The sequence below is a fragment of the Lynx canadensis genome, chromosome A1 (genome assembly GCF_007474595.2).
Source record: "Lynx canadensis isolate LIC74 chromosome A1, mLynCan4.pri.v2, whole genome shotgun sequence".
In the NCBI taxonomy this organism is placed as follows: domain Eukaryota; kingdom Metazoa; phylum Chordata; class Mammalia; order Carnivora; family Felidae; genus Lynx; species Lynx canadensis.
The window spans coordinates 57934449-57949101 of NC_044303.2; the positions used below are offsets into that span (position 1 = coordinate 57934449).

The following is a 14653-nucleotide window of genomic DNA, read 5'->3' on the forward strand; positions in this document are numbered from 1 at the left end:
TGAATACTTTAGTGGAAGTCATAATGGAAAGAAATAAAAACAAAAGCTCTATAAAGACACTGATTTCTACCAATAAAAAAAAAATATGGCAGGAAATAACAGGACATTCCCATTCTCTATATTGTCTATATCTAAATAGGGAACAATGTTTAAGTAAAAACACGGCCAGTCTTTGTCATGTGTTCAATATGTCAAACTGCCATTACCTTTAGGATTTTGAAGTTCAGACTGGTAACAACCTACTCTCTATTTAGGTAATTTAGTCCTTGTGAAAGGAAGATTGGCAGAAAGGGAAGAAAGTGAAGTGCTCTGTTTATCCAAAGAAAAATAGATCCTGGGCACTAAGTGCACAATCTTCTATCATGTTATCCTGACAAGACACTTTTCTTTATACATAGAAAGAATCATTTACAGGACAAAGGGTAATTGAGATATTGACCTTAACCACTCCTTGATCTTAGAAACCTGTCCATTTGGTATACAATGCCAGGGAAGCCTCTGCTACTTTACTGTCCTTAAAAACAAAACAAAAACAAAACAAAACAAAACAAAAAACAACTAAGTTCCCTCTAAATTGTCAAAGATTGAATGTCTGCACAATATAAAATAGATACTTAAAAAAAATTCTGAACTAGTGATTATTGGCTTTTAACACATTTATCAGGTGTTAGGAATAAAGTAAAAGCAACACAGACTTGCTACTTATGAAGAAATTGCTTAAATCGTTATCAAGTGATCCCTAACCAATGCTTTCACTCTTGTTTTTTGATAAAGTAACCAAGAAAGTACAATTCTAGTGTCATGTGGAAGTCCCCAAGCACAATTTAAAGATGGTAGGCTACTCTAATGCCATATACAATTTCATTTTCAACCCTGACTTGAAGGAACACCACTCTACAGTATTTGTTTGCTTGTTTGTTTGTTTGTTTATATTAGTCATAGAACCTTTATTTCAGAATGCCTACAGGACTGAGTTTCATAGCTATACGACTAATTTATAGCTCTAAATCACAATAACACTGAATCTAAAATACTTTATCCTGCACAAAAACGTGGCCTGAGAAATGTTCATTTGAATTTAATTTACTTATGTTTCACTTTATGCAGCTGTACATATAAAAACATTAACACAATTGAGGGATACAATGGCTTCTAGATCAAAAGAATTTTTGTAATAACATCTCACCTTGAGGTGAAATATTTGACAACTGTAGTTGAAAATCAGCAAGTTACAGGAAAATAACATCACCAAGTCAATACAGCAACATTCATCCATTTTACTGCTCTCAGAAAAGCCTATCAAAGCTTCATTGAAATCCTGTTTAATGTTACTGGACATATAGTATGCAATGACATGATTTTCCAACCCCATAAAGAATGAGAGGAAAGTTCCTAGAGGCAAGAGAGAGTAATGGCAGAGACAAAGGACAACAGGTAACAGTGAGTGGAAAGAAAAACTACAAAAACCACTGTAGATCTCAAAGAGCAGAGCTATTCAGTGTAGGGGCTTTAACAAACCCAAATAGGGCCTGGAAGAGTGAAAAACATAAATGATGAACTTAACTTTTTTTCATTATTTTTAGTAAAGTGTTTGCAAAAGCAGGGACATACATACTGAATTAAGATTTAGAATGTAAATGGTTAAAATAAAGCAAAAAAAAAAAAGGTGTTCAACTTAAAAGAACAACTTTGACTTGTCAACACCATGCACCCTATAATGTCTGACAAATGGAATATTACTACATATATATTGCTTATAAAATACACAAAGCAATTTATATAAAAACAATACAGCACCTTTTTAAACCACATATGATTGAAAGCATAAAAGCCCCTTCATGGTAAAAGCACCTTAATCCCACAGGGATAGCTAAAGTCAGCTGATCTCTGCATAAGAACTTTATATTGTGTCTTGAGTGGTCAATTGTATTGATCAGTGGGCACAACTGCCTGCAAAAGCTTTCTACGTGATAGGAGACACAGAGGGCAAAATGCTGCCCCCAAATCAGTGTTTCTCAAAATGTGGTCTGTGGAACAGAACAACTGAATCTCCTGGTGAAATTGCTTTAAAATGTAGATCCCCCAAGCCCAAATGAAGTTTCATAAATCAGAATCTAAGAGGGAGGGCCTGGGAACCTGCAGTTTAGCACACCTCCCACGAAGATTTCTGGTACTAGTAAAAGTCTGGGGATCACTGTACAAAATAATTGCTTCAAAGCATAGGCCCAGCCGCCCAGTCAAGAGGAGACTAGTCGCATCTGTGAATTAACCCCTTCCCACACTTGTTCCTAATATGCCCGGTAAGATGATACTCCTGATTTTGACATTTCTAATGTTTTATCACAGAAAAAGCATTCTGACATACAATAAAAACAAACTCTAACAAGCTCTAATTCATTTTAAAAAGAGTATAAGGATTCTAAACCATATATATAACTCTTGAAGCAATGAATGCCTGCAGAGGGCTTAAAAAAATACAGAAGATAAGTGTTTAAAGCAAGTCCAGAGGATTTATTGGGCATGAGACAAAGATATACCTCAAAGCAGTCTTGAAGAGGCAGAATGTAGCTTACATCCAGAATGGGGAAATGCAAATCTATTAAAAATTGACTGGGATGTTTAGGCTGCCCTTAACACTCTTGAGGCAGAAGCTGAAAACTACCAGCAAACATGTTTTGTTTGGCCGGCACAATGTTTTAAACAACTCTGAATTATTGCCAACATGTAAAAATTGGGATAATTCTTTTCTTTAAAAAAATCTTTTCTTTCAAAACTGAAAATTGGAATAACTAGAAAAACCAGCCACATGGCAACAGTGCAAGGGATACTGGCAGCAGCTGTCCACCTTTTTACACAGGTGTGAATTTCCAGGGCCTCCCCAGTGGCCACCAGCCTGCCTGACGCATCAGATCACCTGCCAGGTCCCCAAAGTCATTTGCATTGTCCACTCCAGCTTTAAGGAATTAAGGCAAAAATTCAGCCTCGTTGTGCTTCACTCTATTTCTGACAAAAATTCTTGCTACAAAGATCCTTTCCTACTTCAGACATGTTAAGAAAGAAATCAGATAATGTCTGCAAATCACCTAGAATTCACTCTAGTGTTCTCAATCCTAGCTACCCTCAGAACCACCTATGGAACTTTAAAAAATACAGATACCTGGGGGTGCCTAGGTGGTTCAGTCGGTTGGGTGTCCAACTTCTGCTAGGTCATGAATTCACAGTTCCTGGGTTTGAGCCCCACGTTGGACTTTGCACTGACAGCACAGAGCCTGCTTCGGATTCTCTGTCTTCCTCTCTCTTTGCCCCTCCCTTGCATGCACTCACTCTCTCTCTCAAAAATAAATGAACACTAGAAGAAGAAAAAGGAGAAGGAGGAGATGGAGAAGAAGAAGAAGAAGAAGAAGAAGAAGAAGAAGAAGAAGAAGAAGAAGAAGAAGAAGAAGAAGAAGAAGAAGAAGAAGAAAATACACATGTCTGGGGGCCACCTCCAGAGATTCTGATGTATGCTCTGGGATGTACCCTGGGCAGCAGCAGTGCATAAAGCTCCCTAAATGGTTCCAATGAACACCCAAGGCTGAGAACTCCTAGCTTCAGAGGATGCAGGTTGTTGAGTGAGAAACATTAAGTTTATTTCAATGTCAACCTCCAAATACGGATTTCTAATCTCTCACCTCTGTGATAATATACATTGTCTCTTATTTTTTGAAATGGGCTATTATTCCAAAAGCGTACCAAATGCCATTTACAAACTGATAAAAGAAGTCAAAGTGTGTTTTGATTTCTACCATTCATTTCCCTCCAACACACCTGAGGAATGAAACACTAAGAAAATGAGAGGTTATCCTGAGACAAAACCCAAGCAGCACAAACAGCTCAAATACAGTAAGAAGAGGTTCACAGTGGCAGGCTTGTATAGAAAAAAAACAAAATTGATTTGAAATTTATCACTGCACGAAGTGGAAATTTTTTCAAATAAAAAAAGAACAATTTCTGCAAGACTTTCCAGTAATGGCCCAATTTTTATCTTAAGTATATGAATTCCAAATTATTGCCTCTCGTCAAGTTTTCTGTTAAGTAGTGTGCATTTGTATTTTGGCTTCCAAAGATGCGAATTGCAAACTACTGTCACCTAATTTGCAAAGTATTACTACCTTACATTTGAAAAGCACATTTTCAAAATGGTTTTACATAATAATGGCTTCTATGTACTAGACTTCCATGCAACAAGGAAAGTAGTAGGTACTCTATATATACAATCTCAAATAAGTCAGACAACCCCACAAAGTTAATTTTGTAACCCCAAAAGGGTTTCTGTACAAAGAAAAGGAGCTTCAGAAGGATTGAAAATTCGAGATTATCGATCACTGAGCTAGTGGGTGGCAACACTTGGTCTGTCAAACTCCCAAACCTATGCTTTTCACACTAAACTCCCTTTCCTTGTTTAATCATCATGACACAGAACACCTGTGCCCTGGAATCCGCATTTGCCAGTGAAACACAGAGAGGTTCATGGTGTGCTCCACATCACACAATGCCAAAGTCACACCTGCCTTCCCACACTCTATTCCATGTTCTTTCAGAAGATCAAATCATGTGGTTGACATGTCACATTATAAAAGCTATACTAGTGGCAGGTAAGTAGTACCTGTGGGTAGACTTCTAATGCTCCCCATTTCTGAGACTCAAACATTACTCCAAATGTGACTTAGCTTCGGGACGCCTGGGTGGCTTGGTCGGTTAAGCGTCTGACTTCGGCTCAGGTCATGATCTCACGGTCCGTATGTTCGAGCCCCGTGTTGGGCTCTGTGTTGACAGCTCAGAGCCTGGAGCCTGTTTCAGATTCTGTGTGTCCCTCTCTCTCTGCCCCTCCCCTGTTCATGCTCTGTCTCTCTCTGTCTCAAAAATAAACGTTAAAAAAAATGTGACTTAGCTTCAACACAGGCCTGGTACATTCATTCTTTTCTGTTGTAGGTCACATATGCATCAGGTATCCGGTTTAACTCCTTTATCCATCCTAGAATCTTCTCATGAATCCTATAAGCAATGATGCTGATGACATATGGGCACAAGCACCACTCGTCAGGCTTCCAGTCCTTGGCTTCCCTGACACCGTCACCAATCAATCAGCAGGACATCCTGAAGAATGGCAGATGTCACCTTCTTCTTCCTTTTTTTCCTTCATTTGTAATCATAAAAAGACTGTGTGATAAAAATCCAGTTAGAAGTCTCACGTCCATGAGTGCCTCTGTCTGCGGCATGCTCCATTTCATGTCCTCTTCTGTAAGCTGCCAGCACCATCCTTAAATTTGTATTTTGAAACCTGCATCAGTGATGGGTTGTGGCCAAGAAGTGATTCTGGAGCAAAAGTAGCACAATACAGCTCCCTGATGATTGGTTATTCAGGTAAGGGGGCACTACACTGTTCCTTTAGCAGCATCTCCATCATTCTAATTCCCTTCTGGGCTCCTTGTCTTAAGAATGAGCTGGCAAAAGTTTCCAAAATGCAGTAGAGAAAGCCAGCCCCTGTGATTGAAATCCTGCCTCTTTGAACTAACTCTGTTCAATCTGGATTTTCCATAATTTCCCAGAAAACAGTCTTCCTTCATAGATGCATATTGCTTCCACGTAGGGCAGTGACTGCATGTAGCCATGCTTCTTTCCTGAGGATTGAGCTATGTTTCCTCTTGCAAATGGATACTAGGTACATTTAAAATGGTCACTTTTCTTAAAATTTTTGGAACCACATTCTGACAGACTGCAATCTTCTTTCTATAGATGATTCCTTTTGACACATCTCTTTTTTCCTCCACAGTTTTATGGAGTTGACTTTCTCCCCCATGGGGTTAGAATACTTTATTTATACTCTATCTTCTCTTTATTTTTTTAATTAAAAAATTTTAATGTTTATTGATGAGAGAGAAAGAGAGCAAGTGCAGGAGGGGTAGAGAGAGACAAAGACACAGAATCCTAAGCAGGCTCCAGGCTTTGAACTGTCAGCACAGAGCTGGACGCAGGGCTCGAACCCATGAACCACGAGATCATGACCTGAGTAGAAGTGGGTCGCTTAACTTACTGAGCCACCCAGATGTCCCTCTTTCTTCTCTTTATTACTCCAAGGTGGTAAAGATTTCTGCAGACTACTTCTCTTGGACAACTAGAAGTTCTCTGTTCTCCTGTCTGATGTCAGAGCTCATGCTCTTCCCGTTTGCACCATTCTGCTTCATGTTTTACCTAATATTTTTTCAGAGGAAGCTGATGACCCCCACTCAAAATCTGGTGCATGTCCACCCTGACCCACATCCCCAGGTGCTGGACATCAGGCTCTGCCCTCCAGCCACAGAAGACCACACCTACCCTGTCAAAGGGGCCTGCCCCCCCCACCCCCCCACCCCCCTGCCAACACTCTACAGTATTTAAATTAGATCTCTCTGGGCACCTGGTTGGCTCAGTCAGTTAAGACTCCAACTTTTGATTTCAGCTCAAGTCATGATCTCATGGTTGGTGGGGGTTGAGCCCTGGGTTAGGCTGTGTGTTGACAGTGTGGAGCCTGCTTGTTTTTTTCTCTCTCCCTCTCTCTCTGCCCCTCCTCCGCCTGCTCTCTTAGTCTCCCTCTCTCTCTCAAGTAAATAAACATTACAAAACTGGATTTCTCCATCATTAAATATCCATTATACTAGAAGGAATGAAAACATATGTATTTATTATTTAAATATTAGACACAATGTCCATTTCAAAAAGCATGGATTTAAGTTTGACTTAATAGCTTAAGAGCTTTCTTTAAAAAATCAGAAGAGAAAGCTATTTATAACAAAGATAGCATTCTGAGACCTTAATTATTTATGTAATATTTAAAAGATCAAATAAACTGTGTGTGTGGGGAGGTGTAGGTGTGGGGAGGGCTGGGGAAAGTGATTAATATAAATGTAGTTGTGGCTAACATAAATAAAATGGCAATGGAAAACTAATGAGTGAACTTTTATACCATGTGCTAAGAACTTGAATGGAATTTTATATAGTTTTTCTTGTTTTTTTTTTAATTTTTATTTTAAATCTTCACAGGAGACCAATTGGAGACTGTGTATTATCTGACTTTTATTAATGAGAAAGCTGAGTCTGAAAGATTTATTTTCACACATTATAGATCACTGAAATTAAAAACAAGAGACTCTCACTAATAACCCTGTATTCTTTCTATGGGTCATGTATTATTGTCTATTTCATGTCTATTTCTTTCATACCACTACCTCAGTCATATCCCTACATCATTGTTTCATTGGTCCAAATCGTTGAAATAATATACTGTTAAGAAAATCCATGAGGTATTTCAATGTCACAATTTATCTCAATGTAAAATGGAAATAATTACCAAAACCTGTCAATAGCATGTCTCTTCTACAATAACTGAGATAATAGCATGAGAAAGTGTAAGTATTTTAGAAATTCTAAGATGATAGAAAGTGCACGATGTCATATGTAAATTGTTTGTATTCATCTATTGTAATATTTGAAATTGTTTTTATTCTTTAACAGAATTATACAAATGAATGTTATCTGACTTATGTTCCTGATTCATATTCATTTAACTCTTCTTTGGATAAGACATTGCTCACAACACAATAATCATAAATATAAGGCATAAAAGAGAAAATGGTTATCTGGTATTATCAACACATACTAAACACTTTAAATCTATTGTTAGAATATATGTCTTTAACTTGCATGCCACCATGGCAAAATCAGAATAAAGGTGATGAATTTTTCTGCCTTTTCCCATTATAAAAATATGAATATTTTTAGGCATGATAATTCTCTTTATTGTTAGGCTTCTGTGCTATCGGATACCATGAAGAACATTTTAAATCTTATTTTTGCAAAGCATAAAACTCAAACATGCTTTTGTTGATAGTATTTCTTACTTTACAAGGGAAAGTAGCATATTTCAGGTAGAATTTTAATGTTTTTGGCTTCCCAGCTTCTCACACACACATTTTAACTTGTATTTAACTGGCCCAACAATTATTTTGAATATTTATGAATCCCATTTTCTTGTTTCCCAATTTTTGATTTACGTTCTGAATAGTTGTAGTAATCATATAATAATAATAAAGTATGGGGTTGTTTTGGGTTGCTTTATACCCATTATTTTTTGGGTGGGTAGAGGAGATGTGTGATATCAGACAATGAAGATTGTTTTATTATGACTGTATTCTTACCTGCTTAAATTTAAAGTTTGTTCCTGTGTTTAGAGATAGAAAACAAAAAACAAAACAAAACAAAACAAAACAAAACTTAATGGAAAGATGTTGGTGAAAGCTGGTAACTTATGGAGCTAATATGGCAAGGGTATCTTGGTGTAAACTTTTATATGCAGGGCTACAATGATAACATTTTGCAGAGTATCAGAGATAAGGCCATTTTTCCTAACTTTCCATAGAAGTTATCAATGTTTTGATTCCAAGAATACATAGAAATGTTTGTATCATCAGTAAAAGTAGACTGTACATGAATGCTATTATGTCAATAACAGTGGCACCATGAAGTCTTCCCAAATAAGTGACAGGGTTTGTTTTGTTTTTTGTTTTGTTTTGTTTGTTTGTTTGTTTGTTTTTTGTTTTCTTTTGTGAGCATACATGAGACACTTCATTGTGAACTCTCAGAAGAATGGGAAGGACACATTAAGGAATGTCTAATTTCCAACAATAAATTTCCTGAGGCCACCATAATTTAGGCACAAAAAGGACAGGTAATATGGCTTTGCTTTGTGATCAAAAGCTTGGGGCATTCTAGTTAAAAGGTTAATAGTAGTAATTACAACAATAATGAAAGAAATCATTGAGACAGTATTCTCAGGATTCAACATATAGTTTCTGTTTTCCAACTTGACATTAATCATATGATATATGTGATATGGCTATTACTATCACTGTTTTACAGATGAAGAATTTGAAATTCAAAGATGTTAAATAACTTTTCCAAGGTCACATAACAACTAAATAGTAGTCAAGACTGAAATCAATTGCTCTTACTCTAACCGTGCGATCAATCAGCATTGCTGGGTTCATTTGGTGCATTTTATTAACACATGAGAAGTACTTGTTTTGTACATCAGTAAATACAGACTAAAACAACTGGTAAAACTGAAAAGATGGAGTCTGAAACTGGAATAAAGTAGAATATTACAAATAGAATACTTGTAAAGGTAAAAAATTAAGAAATTATTTTCACTTGAAGATCTAATCAGTTTGTATCTTGTTATCCAGAACTCTATCATATGCCTACTTATATATGACAAGAAGTTCAGAAATGCGCTTCATCCCATGTACCCAAACTGGCAGCTAGACTCTCCACTATGTATAGTACAACTGAAAAGTGGACAGGGGAGAGATAGATAGATAATAGATGATTGAGAGATACTGGTAGATGCAGGAGCTATTTAATATTAACACTCAATTAAAATATATATTTAAGATAAATCTCAATAGAAGTAAAGCAAAAAATTTCATATTATTTTTCTCATGTTAAATTGCACATTTTCTATTTTTGTTGTTGTTGTTGGCTTCTTAAATTGCCACTTACTTGTTTAGATTATTCACAATTGGCTAAAGTTTAAGGACTAGTATTTCATAAATTGTTGGGGAGAAGATGAGCAGCTCTGTCAATAAGGGAATTTGACACTGTGTATCAAAAACATAAATTATTCTGTACAGAATACAATCTCTACAGGGACAGGAAACCTGGCAGTAAGTGCCAGTGTTCTGAGATGAATGCCAGGCCCCATACAGACATGCACCAAATATTGTTTGAATGAATGAGTTAAATACCTCTAATTCTAGTAATTCTGATACCAGAAAAGCATTTTAAGGAATAAAACAGCTTAGCATTAAACATATGTATAAGAGTGCTAAATTTGACCTTCTTTCCAAAACTAAAAATGGAAACAATATACATATCCCAAAATGTCAGACTGCTTGATTAAATTACATTGTGTTCATACAATAGGATAGTAGAGATTTATTTTAAAAAAGCAATAATTATGAATATAGTAAAACTTTGGTTGGGGAGAATAAATCGTTCTGGAAACGTGCTTGTAAGTCAAAGCACTTGTGTATCAAACTAAATTTCAAGAACCATTGGCTCAGTTGTGATCATGTGACATTTGGTGTCAGGTACTACTTATATTGCAAGACATCTCTCATTTATCGAGTTAAAATTTATTAGAAAGGTTTGCTGTTCTTGCGGAACACTTGCGGAACAAGTTACCCACAATTTTTACTGTACATGGAGAAATATTTACTGTATAGGGAGATGTTTATGCTAAATGAAACAGCAGTTGCTAAATATACATAATATGAGATAGAGTGGTAACAGCACACCATTTTACTGCTACTCTATAAAGCAAATGTATAATGGATGTTAAATAGTACTCTCAGGTTAATTTCATCTTTACGACAGATAAATTTAATCTTAGACATCTTCAGACTTATGAGGTCACTATTACTAATAAATTGTTAATTATTTTAAGTCTTACATCAGCCCTATGAGATCTGTACCATTTAATTCCCGTAGAAACTGAAACCCAGAAAGCTTATTGACCTTGTTCTAGAATACACATTAAAGACTAGCAAAGAGAGGGTTTGAAACCAGGGAATCAAGCTCCTGAGCTATTCATCTTAAACCTTCTATTCTATGCCTGAAGCCATATGCATTATAATTTATTTAGGTTTTACCTTGTGTGTTGGGTTATAGTAATATTTGTTTATTTTCTTATAGTGAATACACACTACTTTTATAACCAGAAAGCTTAAATAGGAAGTGAAAAATTTTTTTAAAGGAATAAGGTAATATAAAGGCATTTGGAGTAGAAGACAAATAGTTTGCACAACAAATTACAAATGTCAAGGAATCAATACAGTTAGTAACATTATTAGAGTCTGAGGCTGACTGTGGTATAGTATTGGGGCATTATGTCAAAAAGCTGTGGAGAAACATGAGAGGGGCCATTGCTACTTTTTTGAGCTCTAATTCTGTGGTTAATGTTTCAAGTTGTGATTTCCCTGACTCTGATGTGTTTTCTCCTTTCCATGGTCTAGTAAGTACCAACTGACAGGATCAGAACTTAATAGATTGTTTGATTTTAGTGTAATTTAAAAAATAAAATGCATTTTTTATTCATGGATAAAATATTAAAAATTCCCTGACTTTAAAAAAATAGAGAAAAAGTTGAGAAACATATTTATTATGTCCACTGAAATTTTATTTAAAAGCTATGTCACCAGAATGCAAAACCATTTGATTGAATGTCCCTAGCACTCTCTGAATTCAATAAAAAAAGTCATATTAAATGTTCTTTATATTTCTCCATTTCTCATTATATTATGCTGAATTTTATTTTATAAAGATGCTCCTTATATAAAAAATTAACAAATTTTCTATAAAAATATTGCATATCAAAGGTTAAAAATCTAAAGAACATTTATCAGTGTTTCTGTTAAAAACAAATTCATTTTCAACAATAATATTTTTCGATGAGTCATTTTGCAACCCAACTCATGTCTTGTTAATATTACATTCTTATTTTGAAATCAAATCTGTATAAGACTATACTATATTTGGAATAAAATGCCTATGATTAAAAAAAGAATCAGTGGTTCCGAAATTAGAATACTATTTGTATTTTTTCAGTGGACATAGAATTACTTTATTTGAAGTTCTTTCTAAATGCAGTGTACAGAATTGTCTTTATATTTCAAAATAATTTAAATGACAGTAAAGCAAAATCCTTTTAATCTGTAACTTAAATAATGTCTAGAGTTCACAGTGGATATAACAGAAAGTCAAGATATCTTGACAATTGAAAAGGACATTTTCAGTTTTCAGTTCTATACATGTCTATTATATATATATATATATGCTTATGTTATAGACATATATATTTGTGTATATGTCATACACACATATACATATGTTCTCATATATTAATACACACATATATGAATGAAACCTGAAAATATACCTACATATATTATATATATTTATCCAAAAGATCTTTAAAGTCCCTGTAAATGTTATAGTTACTCCTTCAATTCAACGAAAAGGAAGAAAAGCCATTCTCAGCTATGAAGTGGTTGAAAAGAGCACCTTGTCCAAATCTCAGTGGGGGAGTGTGAAATTCTTTAATATCTAAAGTGTGCAATATCAGAGCAGCATCAGATCAGGACAAATCAGATCTTAGTAACTGAGAACATAGAAGGAGAGTGTCTTTACACTCTAAAATTTATCAACATGAACATCAGAAAGATTTAAAGTTAAAGGAGGGATTCATATTCTGTTGTGGAGACAGAGAATAACCTAGAACCAACATAGTAGAGAAATAAATATGCCTTTCAAGGAAAAAAAAAATCAGAGCTGTCCTATAGCCATGCAGGGCTAAAATTTCATATGAGCTCATGTTAGAGGATTTGCATTGTGATCACAGTTTATTAAATTTAAATTTTTCTGTAAATAGTCATATGATAAAATAAATACCATAAATTAATACAACATAATTCTTTTGCCCATTTATTACTTAAAATGTATTTAATTGTTTACAATCTGTTACAATAGTAATTCCTTTTTTGAACATTCTTATATATTGATCTCTGTTAACAAGTGCAAGTACCAACCTTTTTGATCCTAGCCCATCTTATAATTTTAAAAATGATTAAAAATCTCCTCAAATATTTTATATGGTCTATATTTATCAATACTCTTAGAAATTAAAATTAAGATATTTCAAAATACTTGCTTATCAATTTACTTAATAATAATAACAATTATAATAAGATACTATTATATGTTAATGCATTTTATTGAAAATAATATTATCCTAAATAAGTAATTAGAAGAATACCATTGGTTTACACCTTAACAGAAAAGATCTGGACTATCATTTCTATTCTTGCATTCAATCTCTTGCAATAAGTTTTTCTGCTTGAAGAATATAAGGAAAAGTTGGCCTCACACAAAAATTATGTTGGAAAAAAATAGAAGTATTTTAGTAGTCTTTTTCAGATAATTGTAGCTATTTTTGATACTATATTCCATCTTGACCAGTGGTAGTTTCTTAAAAATTAATCATAATGTAGAATCTGAATCCATATCAATGAATCTTTTACACTTTTGTATTGTAATAAAGTTAGTTTACCTTTGAATGGGTATTTTACCCATATTTGATTTTGTATCATATTTGTTCAATGAATTCTACAGATCTTCCTAATATTGACACATTTTATTTTTCATATTAAAAAATTGGAATTAATAATATCTCCATCTTACTATCAGAGAAACTTGAAATGTTCGAAAGGTACTACAAGTTTCTGCAATTCTAATACTTGCTTGAAACTGACATTTTTTTAAACTGTGTATAATGATGAAGAAAGATCACTATTCGTGTCGTTTGGTGTGTATATCTTGATAAGAAACCAGAAGTGTTACTTACTATCGTTTCTGCATCAAAAGTGCAAACATCAATACAATTATTTCAAGATAAAAAAATGACCATGCAAAAGGGTTTTTCAGCACTTTGCATATTTCAGTAATATTGGTATTTTTTTTGCCAAGCATTTCCATAAATTATATTTTATGATGGTTAGTTTGCACTTATTCTCAACTGATGTTGGCAAAAAGTTAAGTATAGTCACATCTGTATGTGCATTTGTAAGTCAAAAGTACAACCTGAAGACAAGATGCTAACTCAGTCTTCATGTTTTCAGCTAAAAACTTTGTTTCACTGAAGTTTTAAGATTTACTCTATCATTTAAAAGTATATTGGCAAGACTTTTTTTTACTAGCTTTTCATCTGGCAGGCATTTACTAATGTCAACTACACAAGGCCTTTTCAATTTCCCAGCCATCATGTACCCTTATCCAACCAATGAAATACAAAGATTTACCCTGTGAGAGACTCCATGACTTTTTCAAATGACTTTCAGCTCTAGAAAAGATCATCATGCTTACCTTTAAAAGATTCAAGTATTTTTTCCTTTAAACTCAGAGTGATTGGTTTCAAAATGATGCCATATTTTAAATGGCACATAATACTATTTAAAATGTCTGTGATATAAGAAACAATGAGTCAAATGATTAACATAAAGCTGAGAGATAGATGGTCTTTGTCATATTTTCCTTTCTTAGTTACAGCTGACCCAGTTTATTTGGACTAGCTTCCTTGTTCATGAGTCAGAATACTCACTGAAATGTCAAACTCATCTTTTTCAGCAGCTATAATCATAGATGGTAAAGCTGTGGGTTGAGAAAACATGTTGACTGTCCCTTTTTAGGCCAACATTCCAGCATTAACCAAAGAAAAATATATTGTAAATACATTTTATTTTATTTTAGAGACAAAATATTTTATTCTAAAATATCTGTTTCAAATGAAAGTTAAGCATTTGGAAAGTTTTTTTTTAATTTTTTTTTAACATTTATTTATTTTTGAGAGACAGAGATAGAGTGCAAGAGGGGGAGGGGCAGAGAGAGAGGGAGACACAGAATCTGAAGAAATCTCCAGGCTCTGAGCTGTCCGCACAGAACCCCACGTGGGGCTCAAACCCACAAATAGTGAGATCATGACCTGAGCCAAAGTCAGACACTCAACTGACTGAGCCATCCAGGC

General features: G+C 34.5%; 1 pseudogene; it reads right to left on the reverse strand.

Annotated features, from left to right (window-relative positions):
• Window positions 1-5395: 5395 nt before the first annotated feature.
• LOC115509004 lies at window positions 5396-6224 on the reverse strand (annotated as a pseudogene).
• Between the last annotated feature and the right edge of the window lie 8429 nt (window positions 6225-14653).